The 13,063-nt window shown below is 36.9% G+C and overlaps 1 pseudogene; it reads right to left on the bottom strand.

Moving 5' to 3' along the window:
- Positions 1 to 1,292: 1,292 nt before the first annotated feature.
- On the bottom strand, positions 1,293 to 1,411 carry LOC112469194 (annotated as a pseudogene).
- Between the last annotated feature and the right edge of the window lie 11,652 nt (positions 1,412 to 13,063).

Raw genomic sequence — 13,063 nt, 5'->3', positions numbered from 1 at the left:
ACGAATCATATTTGTATAAGAAATCCCTCCATTTGGGGCTAGTTGAACTTTTTAATTTTTCATATATCTATTCAGGAGTATACCATATTTCATTTGAAATGGACTTTGAAAGTCATGGGGGTTTTTATTTTATTATTCAGCATGACATTATTACCATCCTAACAGATTTCAGTGTGTGAAATTACTTTACTTTTACAAATTATGTTCTATACTAAAATAATGTTTGCACATAATATTATGCTATATTTCCCTTAAAATACCATTCATTCTATACTTTCTAAGACTGGTGCTTCTGCTTTTGAAGGGGAAAATGCCAATTTTTACTGTAATAAGTAATGTATCATAATTAAAAATTATTTATTTGGACATTTGTTTCTGACAGTTGTGGTTTAATTATTGACTTGTAGTTTCTGAAGGCAGGCAGTGAGTATTTAGGGTAGTTTAAGTGACAAAATCCAGTAATGGTACCTATTTATTGAGCAATTTTCCAGTGATAACAGCATCTCAAGAGTGGTCAAGGCTCCATTCTTAGGCTTTTTACTCGTTAAGTTTCCATGTAATTTAAATAGGAAAGAACCACACCCTGACAACGTAATTTAAATTATATAAATGTAAGAAATGTGGTTAACATATTTTACTTTGCATATTTGTAGTTCTTTATAGTTTACAAAGTACATTTTCATTTATTATTTCATTTAATCCTCAGAGCGGCCCCAATTAATCATTAAATATGGCTTTAGTTTTATAAATGAGAGAAATAAAGCCAAGGCAGGGTAAATAATGTGTCCAATTCTACACAACTAATAGGAGACAGTTAAAACTTAAATTCAGGTTCTCTGATCCTGAACTAGTATTCCTTTTCAATAGGCCACAGCTACCATATTGTTTTGGACACACTGAGGTCTTTCAGAGGTCAGTAGAATCCTGGGCAACTACGTATATTTTAAAAAATGAAGGAATGCCAATAAAATAGAGTTATAAAAACTATGCTGTACTTTAAATGTTTGTTTTAAGACTACAATATAGTTACCTGTGTAAAATTCTATTTAAAAAATAATGTCAAGAGTCTAGATGTGAGGTCTTCTGTAAAGTCAAAACCTAAATCAAATGTCTCTCCTGCTACCCTCACTGCCAGCTCTAGGCCCCACTACATAGGAGAGGCACTGAGGGACATTTTACACTAAGCATGTGGAATAAAGGATGAAAATCATGATAACATAAGGAAAATGAACTAGACTATGAGAAAACCATTCAATGTACTTCTCAACAATAACTTGGCAATCCTTTTTTAACACCTACATCACCTGGTCTTCCTAGGTGGTCTCCCATCCAAGTATTAACCAGGCCCGACCCTGCTTAGCTTCCAAGATCAGATGAGATCAGGTATGTTCAGGGTGGCATGGCTGTAGACTAACTTGGAAATCTTTAACTCTGTCTCATATGATCAATAATTAATTGACTGAAATGGTACTTCTGAACCTTGACTAACTCAAGAAAATAAACTTTTAATTTGTAATTTCAACAGAAATCAGAAAACAAAGATACCCAAAGACTTTTTCATTACTCCCCCAAGTAGATGTTACTTACTCTTTTCCATCACTGTGGGAGGTAAAACACTTTTAGTAGTGGCCAAACCAGAAAATTTTAATTCCTACCAATATTGGACTTCTAGAACAAATTCAATTCTGTTGGAAAGTTAGAACATGAAAAGCTTGGGAAACCTTGACCCTCTTTAAAGATTTTTTGGTTAGTAATGAGGGATTCACTTACTGGGATGGAGGTGAAAGGGGCGATCACAATGTCTTAGGAGGAAGGATGACCAGTAAGACTTCCATAGTCAGATCAGCTCTATTGGTTCTAGCATTAGTTTTTCAAGGAACTGATTAGCAATGTTTTTTTGTTTGTTTTTCTGTTGAAAGCCTTAGCTATATATTTGTATATAAATGTTGTATCTTTGCACCACGTTAAACCTGGTCTGAATGCAGGAGTTAAAAATCCCTCAGAAACCCGGATTTAAGCCCAGATCAGAGTAAAGTCGCCTTTAATATTTAAATATTGTGGACTCAAGATTGTGCAATGAATGATCCTGTGATCATTCATTCAAGACATTCAGAAGAATAAAAACATACACGTGCAGAAGGCAAAAAGCCAGCAGAAAACCCTTAACCATGATGCTGTTCCTGAGAATAATAGAAAACACATTGAAGAAAATATCGATTTGTAAATGTGTACATACATAGTCTAGTAAAAGCAGGCAAACATATCTTTCTGATAAAGACATCTTTTTATTCTACTTACTTGGGGCCCAGGTCAGTATAAATTAGGCAGCCTGAAAATTTCAGTCTGTTTGCAAGGCAGAAATTCTGCACATGTTTTATTTGATTCCTAAGATTATTTAAAAGTCTCTTTTATGTTAAAAGAGAGGTGAACCTTCCTTGACAAACTTTGCCTCTTCCACTTCCATCTGGGCCTCTCTTTTCTCAGGATTTATCCCAGCCAAATATCTCGGTTACCTTTACCAGACAGTTTCCTCTGTGAAAGAGCAGTAGGGGAGGGAATGACTCTCTGCTGTGTATTGTATTTTTCAAATAAAATTTTAAAAAATTAAATTTAAAAAATTAAGTTTATTTTTCTTCCCCCCATGTATCAGTCCTTTCTAGGGGATAGAGGAATGATGAATGCTTGTCAAGGTGATGAAAGTCAGATTATCAGAGTGACTGGAGAATGTGTGGGAAGGGATCACAATGCTTCAGGTTAGACTAGTTCTTCAGGCACCTAAGTGACCTCATGCATCCCGTTGCTCATCCTGGGATCTCGTCAACTTCCTCTCTGACAAATCACACCCCCTGCAAACTACCTGGGACATCGAGCAGGTTACATCATCTGCCTCCTATGTATGAGCAAGGGGTTAAGAAAAGACATAAATGATCCTGTTCCTGCCTCTAGGGTACCCTTTATTAACTTTGTCTTACATGCTCTAAAAAGATGCCCTGGACACACATCAAATGGTCCTAATTATGCCTTAAAAACATGGATCTTCTCACAATTTGCCAGGCCTGGGCTTCCTAATGAATTTTGTGAGTTATGATATTTTTAAAAATATCAGTTAAGGAAATTTCTTTCAGAGAGTAATTGAATGATTCTCTTCTAAGCAGAAAAAAATAAGAGCATTTAAATTCTTCTTCCCTGTCCCCCTCACTGTAGATTATAACTGGTTCCTAGTCTGATAGAGCCTTAGGACGTGGTCGAGATTTAATTAAAAAAAAAAAAAATAAGCCTGCTGTTCCCACCCAAGATTTGTGAGCCATGGATGGAGTATAGGGTTTAAATTCAAAATTCAGACTGCTATTTTTAAATCTGTGGTCCTTCTATGAAAAAACACAGGTGAGTGGATACACAACCACCTCCAACATTCAGACGAAAACTCAGAAGTTCACATCTCAAGGACACCATTCATAACAAGGGTGACACGCCCCCCTCTGGCCTGTTTACCTTCACATTATTGTATTTATAAATGTGTTTCTATTTTCATTGTGTACTGAAATGCTATCACTTCTAGAAAAGGGGAAACATTTTTTCTCTCCAGAAGGAGAAAAAAATTGATATTAAAAAGAAGAAAAACTTTTCCAAAATTTCGAGACATTTTGAGTATTAATCAGGTTTTCCTAGAGGTATCTCTCCTGTTCAGCAAGGCCTCCCAGCCCTCATTTGTTTAGCAAATATTTGGCCAGTTATTCTGTATCCCAGAAATGCGGCAACAAGCTGACTAAACAGTGATTAGAAAGATGGACATGGACCCTACCCTTCCAGATTGGACAGTTCAGCAGCCCTGACATTGACGGTGCCCTAACAGGTCTATTTAAAGTTAAGGTGAGAGAATTGGCTTGGTATTTACCAGCTACCTGCTCTCGGGACTGAGCAAAGGACATTTTTATAGATTACAGCAACAGCTAAGCATAATAAAAAAGCGTTGCTTCCATAAACAACATTGCATAATTTGACTATTGTTGAATTTAAAAAACCTTAAATGCTGTAATAATAATCATTCACTATCTTTCAGAAGCCTATGGTTCAGATGAGCCATTTTTCTAGTCTGAGGTGGGCTCATTCATGCATTTGTGATGAGGTTGGCAACTCTGCTGATCTTTACTGGATGTTCTCACATATATGGAGGTCATCTGGCTGTAGGCTAGTCTAGGATGGGATAGCTGGACTTTTCTCTGCATGGTCTCTTAACCTCCATCAGGCTTGCTAAACTCCTTCACATAAGGGACCAAGACAGAGCAGAAGCACTGGCACTAAAGCACTGGCAGGCACATTGCACTTCCATCTCATTTAGTTGCCTAAGGCAAGTTCCAAGGGCAGCCCAGCTTCAGGAATGAGGGAGAGCGGCGAAGTCACATTGCAAAGGGGTGAACGCAAAGGCGGGTGGAGAACAAGGGCTACTCGTGCATTCAGTCTACTGCAAACTTTTCCTGCAGCTAAACCTTAAAAATTTTCAAGTGCCTTCCCGAATCGAGTTCCTCAATTTGTAGAGTACAGACTTATACTGATGAGCATGAGAAACCCACAAATGACATCAGAGAGCAAGCTCATTGTATCTAAGCAAGGATGGCCAATCACCAACTATACCCCCAAAATGCCTTTGAGATAAAGCTAGCTAAAGAACTGTCTATTTAGTATTTAACTGAGAGCAATGGGGAGCTTGCTGAAGCTTTCCTAGGTTTTCTCAGAAAGCCTTCCTAGGTCCTCTACTGGCAATAATAAAAGAAGAGGACATAATTTTATGGGAAGGAGAGAGAAACACATTTTTGCAGAAAGATTAGGAAAGAAATTGAAACAAAAGAATAAAACCCGAAAAAAGAATAACTGAACTATAAGACCACGTTATGATCCATCGATTGTGTGTGTCTGCGTGTGTGTGTATCTGTGTACCTGCGTTGTGTGTGTGCTTGTTTTGTACAATTCTGGTTTTCACAAATTTCAGTTACCATGGTCTATGGACTGAATATTTATGTCTCACCAGATCTGCCGCACCCTGATCTTGGACTTCGCAGCCTCTAGAACTGTCAGAAATAAATATTTGTTGTTACCCAGTCTACGGTTTTCTGTTGTAGCAGCTCAAACTGACTAGGACACATGGTTTAGTTAAATAATACCACACCCCCAGCAACAGGGTTCAAATTTTAGTTATGGTGGTATAATTACTATGAGTAAAAATTAATTATGGTGTAATTACTATGAGTATAAAATACAAATGTTGCTGCTGGCTCTTCACAAATTGCTATGTAAATGACACATGCATGTTATGATTAGTGACCAATTATTTGGCATTTTTTTAGAGTCTGCCAGTGGTCATTGCACATTTCTTATTCTGTTCACGCACAGACAGCAAAACGAGCACCTGTGCTGAAAATTCATGTGCCATTTTTTTAAAACGCATAATTGCAAGAGGAAACCACGCGACAAAGGTGGAAGTACAGGAAAAAAGAAAAGGGGATAATTTGAAAATAAAATTCAAATTGAACAAAAGCAGCATAATAAACAGACATAGCTGACCATGGGAACGTTGATGCTGCTACCACCATCTGAGAAACTCTAGAAATGCAGCCAGGGGAACTGAGTGTAAGTGAGTTTATTGACAAAAACAAGGAAAGAGATTGTGATGAAAGAGATTGTTTTGTCGGATTCACAGAAAGTGATTCTGACAAAACACTACACATCAAGGGAACTCTTAGAGATATTTCACAACCTCGGAAGTGCAAACGATAAAATATTGGCAGCTGATCCAAAGTTAGGAGTATGACGATTAGTCAGGCACAGAAAGAATACTCACTTCGTGCAGTAAGATAAATGACAGGAGGCAGGCCGCAAGCCCTGTTCACACTGCTCTGGACGAAGCTTTCGCAAAAAAATAAAAGATTTAAGTCTCGATGTTTCTAATGTTTTAAATTACAGTGTACTGAATAAATATTAGATTGGCTATTTTTCATTTCCCTACGCATTTAAAATTGGCAGCAAGAAAGCTTTTAATGTTTTGACAAAAAATTTAAATTAACAGATTAATTATAATTTTTGTCATTGTTTATTAAAAACTCTGCATGAAATCAGTTTACAAGGTCATTTTTATGCTCCCATACTACTGTACAAAAAAAAGTCTGTCTGTATATATGTATATGCATAGTATATGTAAGTGTATATATGTGTGTATATATATGTATATACATGCACACACAAGTCTACAAATAGAGACCTATATATAAACATATATAGAGGCATATCTATGTATATAGAATCCCTTTTATATATATATATGAAATATAAAAGCTGTTTTTAAAAAAGTTATCTATAGTTTATATTAATACATAAGAACTTTGTGGTGTCATAATTGTTTATTATTAGATCCTTTTTATTGTGATTATTTGGTCACTTATTTTTTTATGGCTAAATTAAGAAATCCAATCTTATTAATGGATAGAAATGTTTGGGTATTAGCGTACTCTGTTAGCTATTCAGACTACTCATTAGAAGGAGTAGAAGGGTGATCAGAACAAGCGATTTTTTCCAAAAAACTCAGACTTGATACTTTATGTAATCTTTCTACATTATATTGTGTACATTCTGGCTTGGTACAGAACCATATATAGTTCCACCCAACCTCTTGAATAAAAATCATTTTTTGGGTAAAGCTCTGGGGAGTTATGAAGAGCTATACAGGGGAGTTTGTTTCCTTGGTCTAAAGAATTTCAGAACCTTTGATTGTTTATTCGACTTTCCCCCCTATTTACCTTCTTATGGCTTTCTCTGCCCTCTGCTGCTAATTCTCATTTTTTCTTGTCTTGAAGTTTAACTTTCTTAGCAACCTGCTTCTTGTCTGCTTTCGTATTGTCAACTCAGGCTGCCATAACAGAATATCACAGGCTGAGTGGCTTAAACCGCAGATTATTTTCCCGCAGTTCTGGAGCCTGCATGTCTAAGATCCAGGTGCCACCAGGATTGGCATCTGGCGAGGCCCCTCGCCTCGGGTTGCAGACAGCCGCCTTCTCGCTGCGCCCTCACATGGCCTCTCCTCTACGCTATCACAGGAAGAGAAAGAGCTCTGGTGTTTCCCTTCTCTCCCAATGACGTTAGTCCTCTCAGATTAGGAACACTCCCAGGACCTCATTTAACCTTAATTATCTCCCAAAAGGCCCTATCTTCAAATACAGTCACATTGAGGGGATTAGGGATTCAACATATAAATGTGAAGGAACACAATTCAGTCTATAATAGCTATCCACTGCCTTAAAATTTTCTATAGTTATGTCCTACAAAAGAGAGAAAGAATGGCAATGGAACACAGATAATCATAGCATTATATGCAAAATTAAATCAATTAGATTGAAGTGGAGTCTGTTTTTCCATTATGAAATGAAATGTGTGGGTTTATTATAGATGTTTTCACTGTTGTCGCTCTGACTTCAAATGGCCCTTATGGTTCAAATTAAAGTCATCCGATCATCAAAAGTGAGGCTATGATTATGTATTTGTTGTGGGTAAGTTTATCTTGAAGTCGGGTATTTTTTTTCTCACTACTAGAAGTAAACAAGTGTTACTTGAGATATCCAGGTGTTGTCTTAAGGCATAAGCTGCAAGAATTCAAAAGAGATGTCAAAAAATTATGTCTGCTCTCTTAGAGAATGCTTTCAGCACATGGTTTAATTATAAATAAAATTTAAGCCTTTGAGGTCCTAAATTACAATGACTGCTTGCGAAACCTCAATGCTACAAAAATTTCAAGCTCTCTTAGCTAGCTTGCTTTATTTGTGATTTGGTTCTTTGTGTTTAGGGAGATTAACTTATATATTATACCAGATAAGCCAAATGATATAGACCTGGTATTTTTTAAATGGGAAATTCATAAGACATATGGTGACAGCATCTGGGATCATATCCATACCATTTCAGATGCCTTTATATTTATTCTGAATACTTGGCCCTAATCTTGAAATGCTAAAGACATATGGACCTACCAGCTGGGTATGTCCCATCAGTTGAGACTCTAACACTGTTCACTTTAACAATATATATTTTAAAAAGATAGCATTGCTATTTTTCAACTCTCTTTTTTTTATTATTGCCAGTTCTTTTTAATTCAACAGATTTCCAGGAATATTGTAAGGATAACAGAAGCAATACTAAACTAAATTCTCATCTATCCAGTTTAATCTAGATGGAGTCACAGAATTGTTATGCACTGTTTATATTCTGATATAAACTCGTGGTATTTATTTTTAAATTATACATATAATTTAATTTGGACCAAGAAAGCATTTTTATTACGATTGTTATGAGTTGAATTGTGTCCCCCTAAAATTAATATGTTGCAGTCCTATCTCCAAGAATTCTAAAATGTGACCATATTTAGAATGGAGGAGTTGCAGATATAATTAGTTAAGATGAGGTCATACTGGAGTAGAGGGAACCTCCAGCCCAATATGATTGATGTCCTTATAGAAAGGGGAAATTTGAACACAGACATACACACACACACAGAGAATGCTATGTGAAGATGGAGGCAGAGATTGAGGTGATATTTCTGCATGCCAAGGAACTCCAAAAATTGCCAGCAAACTCCCAGAAGTTGGGCTAGAGGCATGGAACACATTCTCCCTCACAGTCTTCAGAAGGAACATCTTAATTTCAGATTTCTAGCCCTTAGAACTACAAAACAAAAAATTTGTCTTATTTATGCCACCCAGTTTACGTAGCCCTGACAAACTAACACACCTATTTACTGCCTATGGTATTCTGGAATAGTGGAAAAGGGACAGACAGAATCAAGTTTAAATCTTGCCTTCTCCATGGCCTGTTCTGGAATCTAGGCCACATTATTTAAACTTACTAATCTCTGTATCACTCAGGTTATACTAGATTTTACTACATAATAGCCAATCCTCCAATTTCAGGCTCAAATACTTCCTTTTCATTTCTGGTCCACACAACATGTCCACCAAGGTTCACTTGGATGTTCTCATCTATTTAAAAGCCATCCAAAATTGAGATGCAGTCTGGCAGAGGGGATGCTGTTTGAAACACAGGCATTAACTTTGGCATAGGGGAAAGAGACCAGCAGTGAGTGTGCCTGGCTCTTAAGTAGTCTGCCCCAAAGAGACACACGTCACATGCTCACCTTTCACTGGCCAAGGCAAATGGACCATGCTCAACCATGCTTGAATGTGATTGAGTGAGGAAGTACCCAGCAAGGAAGAGACAGCACCAAATAGCTATAAATAGTCCCAATAGCTATCCCTCAGAACTGAGATTAATTAATTAAATTCTTTATATTTTCATTCAATGATGTTTATCCAGGCCCCACCATTTGCCAAGTACTATCCTAGATAGCAACACACATGGCAAAAACCTGCCACCAGCTGGTTTTCATTTTATTAGACGAATTAGTAAAGAAGAATGTAAATGTATAATATAATTTTGGATACTCATAAGTGTAATGAATAAAAGTGAAGGAGGGGAAGTATATTGAGAGACACTGGAGTGCGGTCTATATTTCAGGCAATGAGTACACATTTCCTAGCATGGTGTATAGCAAGTGTAGGCACCCAAGATTCGTTTCCTTTCTTTCTCCAGCACCCTAGATCATTAGTATCAACAGAAGACTCAAAGTAAATTTCGTCACTATTAAATTACAAAACATATAAAAAAAAGATTAAAATGCCCAAATCTGGCAAGGATGATTATAACCAATGCAAGCATATATTTCCGCTGGCGATGTAATTCCCTTTCGAAAGCAATTTGGCAATACGTTTCATGATCCACTGAAACGCTCATAGCCCTGACTCAGTAATTTCATTCTTATGAATCTGTCTCCAAAGTTAATATAATTTAATAATCATAAAGATGGTGGTTGCAGTGTTATTTGTGATATCAAAAGCAACCTGAATATATAGCAGAGCCTTAGCCTATCCCAATTCGTAATCCTCAAATTAGCATTTTTGTGATTTCCTTATTAAATTACTATTATAAATAATGTCCTATATCTTAAACAAATCCTGAAATGTAGTGAATGACATAATCAGCCAGCACTTATTTCTAATACATTATAATAAAACATGGATTTTTAATTTTCAGATATTTGATATCTTAACTGCTGAACTTTTAGAGGAAGATATTTGTGTCTTCATTGCTTGAAAGCAGATTATGGACTAAGGCCAGCAGTTCTTGAACAGGGGGGCAATTTTTTACCTGAAGTGACATTTGGCAATGTCTATAGACAATTGTCACAAGCTGGGGGAGAAGAGTGTGCTGCTGGCATCCAGCGGATAGAGGCCAGGGATGTGGCTAAATCTCCTATTGTACAGGCTTCTACAACGAAGAAGTAGCTGGCTCCAAATGTTATTAGTACCCAGGATGAGGAACCCTGGTAAAAAAAAAAAAAAAAAGAAACTTTTTATTTTACATTATTTTCGACAGTAAAGAAATCCAACTTTCGGTTTTATTTCCACTGCTGAAAGGATGACCTTGAGCTAGCCACTTAATTCTATCCCTCGATTTACTTATTTATAAAATGTAAGTAAATAATATTTGTCCTACCTCATGAGATGATTCTGAAGCTAAATGGAAGACATAATATGACAGGGCTTTGAGAAGCTAAAATGTACCATATAAATATTATCATCACGTATACGTGAAAAATCTCTTGAAGTTGATTACAAAAAATGAAGGTAGAAACAATTATTAAATAGCTTATGAGTAATTGGTTTTGACACTTTTAATTTTTTGTGGTTCCCTGGAGAATATTAATGAAAACCATAACAAAATAATGCCACCTTACTGATATTTTCCAGATAAAACAATCTAGCTTCCTTAATCAATTGTCTATTTCTGTTCCACGTCTTAAATTTCTCCATTGTCATTGGATCCTTGTCTTTTCTTTATCTATAAACATGCTCAGGATTCTTTGGTGACTGTAGGGTTAACTCGGACGCAGCCCCTCCAAGTACTCAGAAGACTGATAGCTGCCAGGCCAGCAGCGAGGAAGGCAGTGCACAAAGAGTTTTCAGCAGTGCCTGCTCCTAGGGACATTTCCTGCTGTTCTCATGGATGTTATCTGCTCCTGTAACCAAGCAGCACATCTTGCTCTCATCCATTGGAAAAGGCAGCTGGTCCCCCAATGAGATAACCTCTCCCTCTGCTTGTGGGCATAAAATACTCTGCTTGCTCTCTTTCAAAAGCTTTATTCCTGCATTTCACCGGCAGCTACTGAAGCTTCCCTGCCTTGTGAGTAATAACCCCAATTCTCACTCCTCTGGTTCTCCTGGTGGTTCTTCCGGAATATCCAAACCCAGGTGCAAGTTCTAGGCCTGGGGCTCCTGCATTACAGTGACAATAACCACTCAGGCTCCACCTCAAGCACCTCTTCCCCTCTATCATTTTGTACTTGTTACTGCCAATTTCTCAGCTCCCATTCACTCATATAGTAGGATTGGTATCACAACAGGCATGAAAACATAAGGATCAAGATAAGGATCTGATTACTAGTGGAAATATAAGATTAAGATCAGACATTGGAAATGAAGCAGAAAGCCAGGTTTATTTAACAAACACAGTGCAGTTTTGTGTTAGGCAATTCTAAAGCATTTCAGAAGTATTAATTCATTAGATCTTCATTTTATCCACAATACCTGTGACAGTACATGGTTTGTTGTAAGGAAGAAATGAAAGAAATAGAGGGAGGAAGGAATGGATCCCTGCTCCTAAAAGTCTAAGTCGAATCTACTTAAATATCTCTTGTCTAGATCAGGATTGGTTCTAGCGGATGGAATAGAGCGGGGGAGGAAGGAATGGATCCCTGCTCCTAAAAGTTTAAGCCGAATCTACTTAAATATCTCTTGTTTGATCAGGATTGGTTCTAGGGGATGGAATAGAGCAGAGTACATAGGCCGGGGATTAAGGTTATGCTGTCTTTGAGGGGAGAATGGAGAAGACAATAACAACAAAACAGCTAACATTTATTGATCACTTACTATGTGCCAATACTGTGCATGTATCAGCCCATATGATCCCTATGAATAATCTTTATTATTAATATTATTATTATCCCTCATTTTACTTAAAAAGAAAGTAACATTTATATTTAATGCTTTACTCTAGGTGACATAAATAATAAGGTAACAAAGCTGAAACTCAAACCCAAGTTAGATTCTCTGCTCTTAGCCACTAAACAAAACCCTAAGCTAAGAGCTGACAGAGCCTGACAAAGTAGATCTGTTTTGAAGCAATCAATATGGTGCCTGTTTTAAACAATCAGGTCTACTCATAAGGGTAAGAAGCACATTTTACAGAGTTGATAGAGTCAGCATTTGTGAAAACAAGTCAGAAAGATGTACAGGTATAGGGTCGAAAGGTGGAGAGGAAGAGATAAAAAGCCTTGGCATTTACATCATATAAATCAATATCTACTTTAAAATCTTGCTGATGACTGTGAAAAGCAAAGGATATTAAATAAACTCTGTGATATAAGTCAGATACATACAATACCCTGGAAGTAAAACAGTCTAAAAAAGTCAATTATATGGCAAGAATTTTGGAAACTGCTTAAATGCAATGGACATTTATCATTCATACACAAGTTCTTCAAAGTACTTTTCTTTTTCCCTTGGTCCTCAACTAATACTGTTACCCAGAAAGGGGAAGACTTTTTTAATAGTAAAATATTCGCTAGCGCCAAATTGAGAAAGTCAAAATACCACATAGTGTAAAATCCCATTTTACCAAGAACCAAGCGTCTTCATTTTTAGGCACTTTGTTCAGTATTCCATCTTTAAGGGTCTCAGAGCCACACTGAGAGCAGAGTGAGGAAGCTCAGGAGATAGCCTCTGCCCTGATCTTGCACCTTCTTGAATTTTGACTCTTTTCCAGTCTTTGTTTCAGTCCTGCAGCTGGATTATTGTCCCCACTCTTGAACTTAGTGTGAAATTGTGCTATCTCAGAATTTGGTCTCAGACCAGAAATGTCAAATTAGTTTCCAGTCAATATTAGTATATGTTGCCTGGATTGCTCAGTT

Source organism: Pteropus alecto, unplaced genomic scaffold (assembly GCF_000325575.1).
Source record: "Pteropus alecto unplaced genomic scaffold, ASM32557v1 scaffold106, whole genome shotgun sequence".
In the NCBI taxonomy this organism is placed as follows: Eukaryota; Metazoa; Chordata; class Mammalia; order Chiroptera; family Pteropodidae; genus Pteropus; species Pteropus alecto.
Note: the sequence above shows the minus strand (reverse complement) of the source record. Positions and strands in the feature narration are given on the sequence as shown.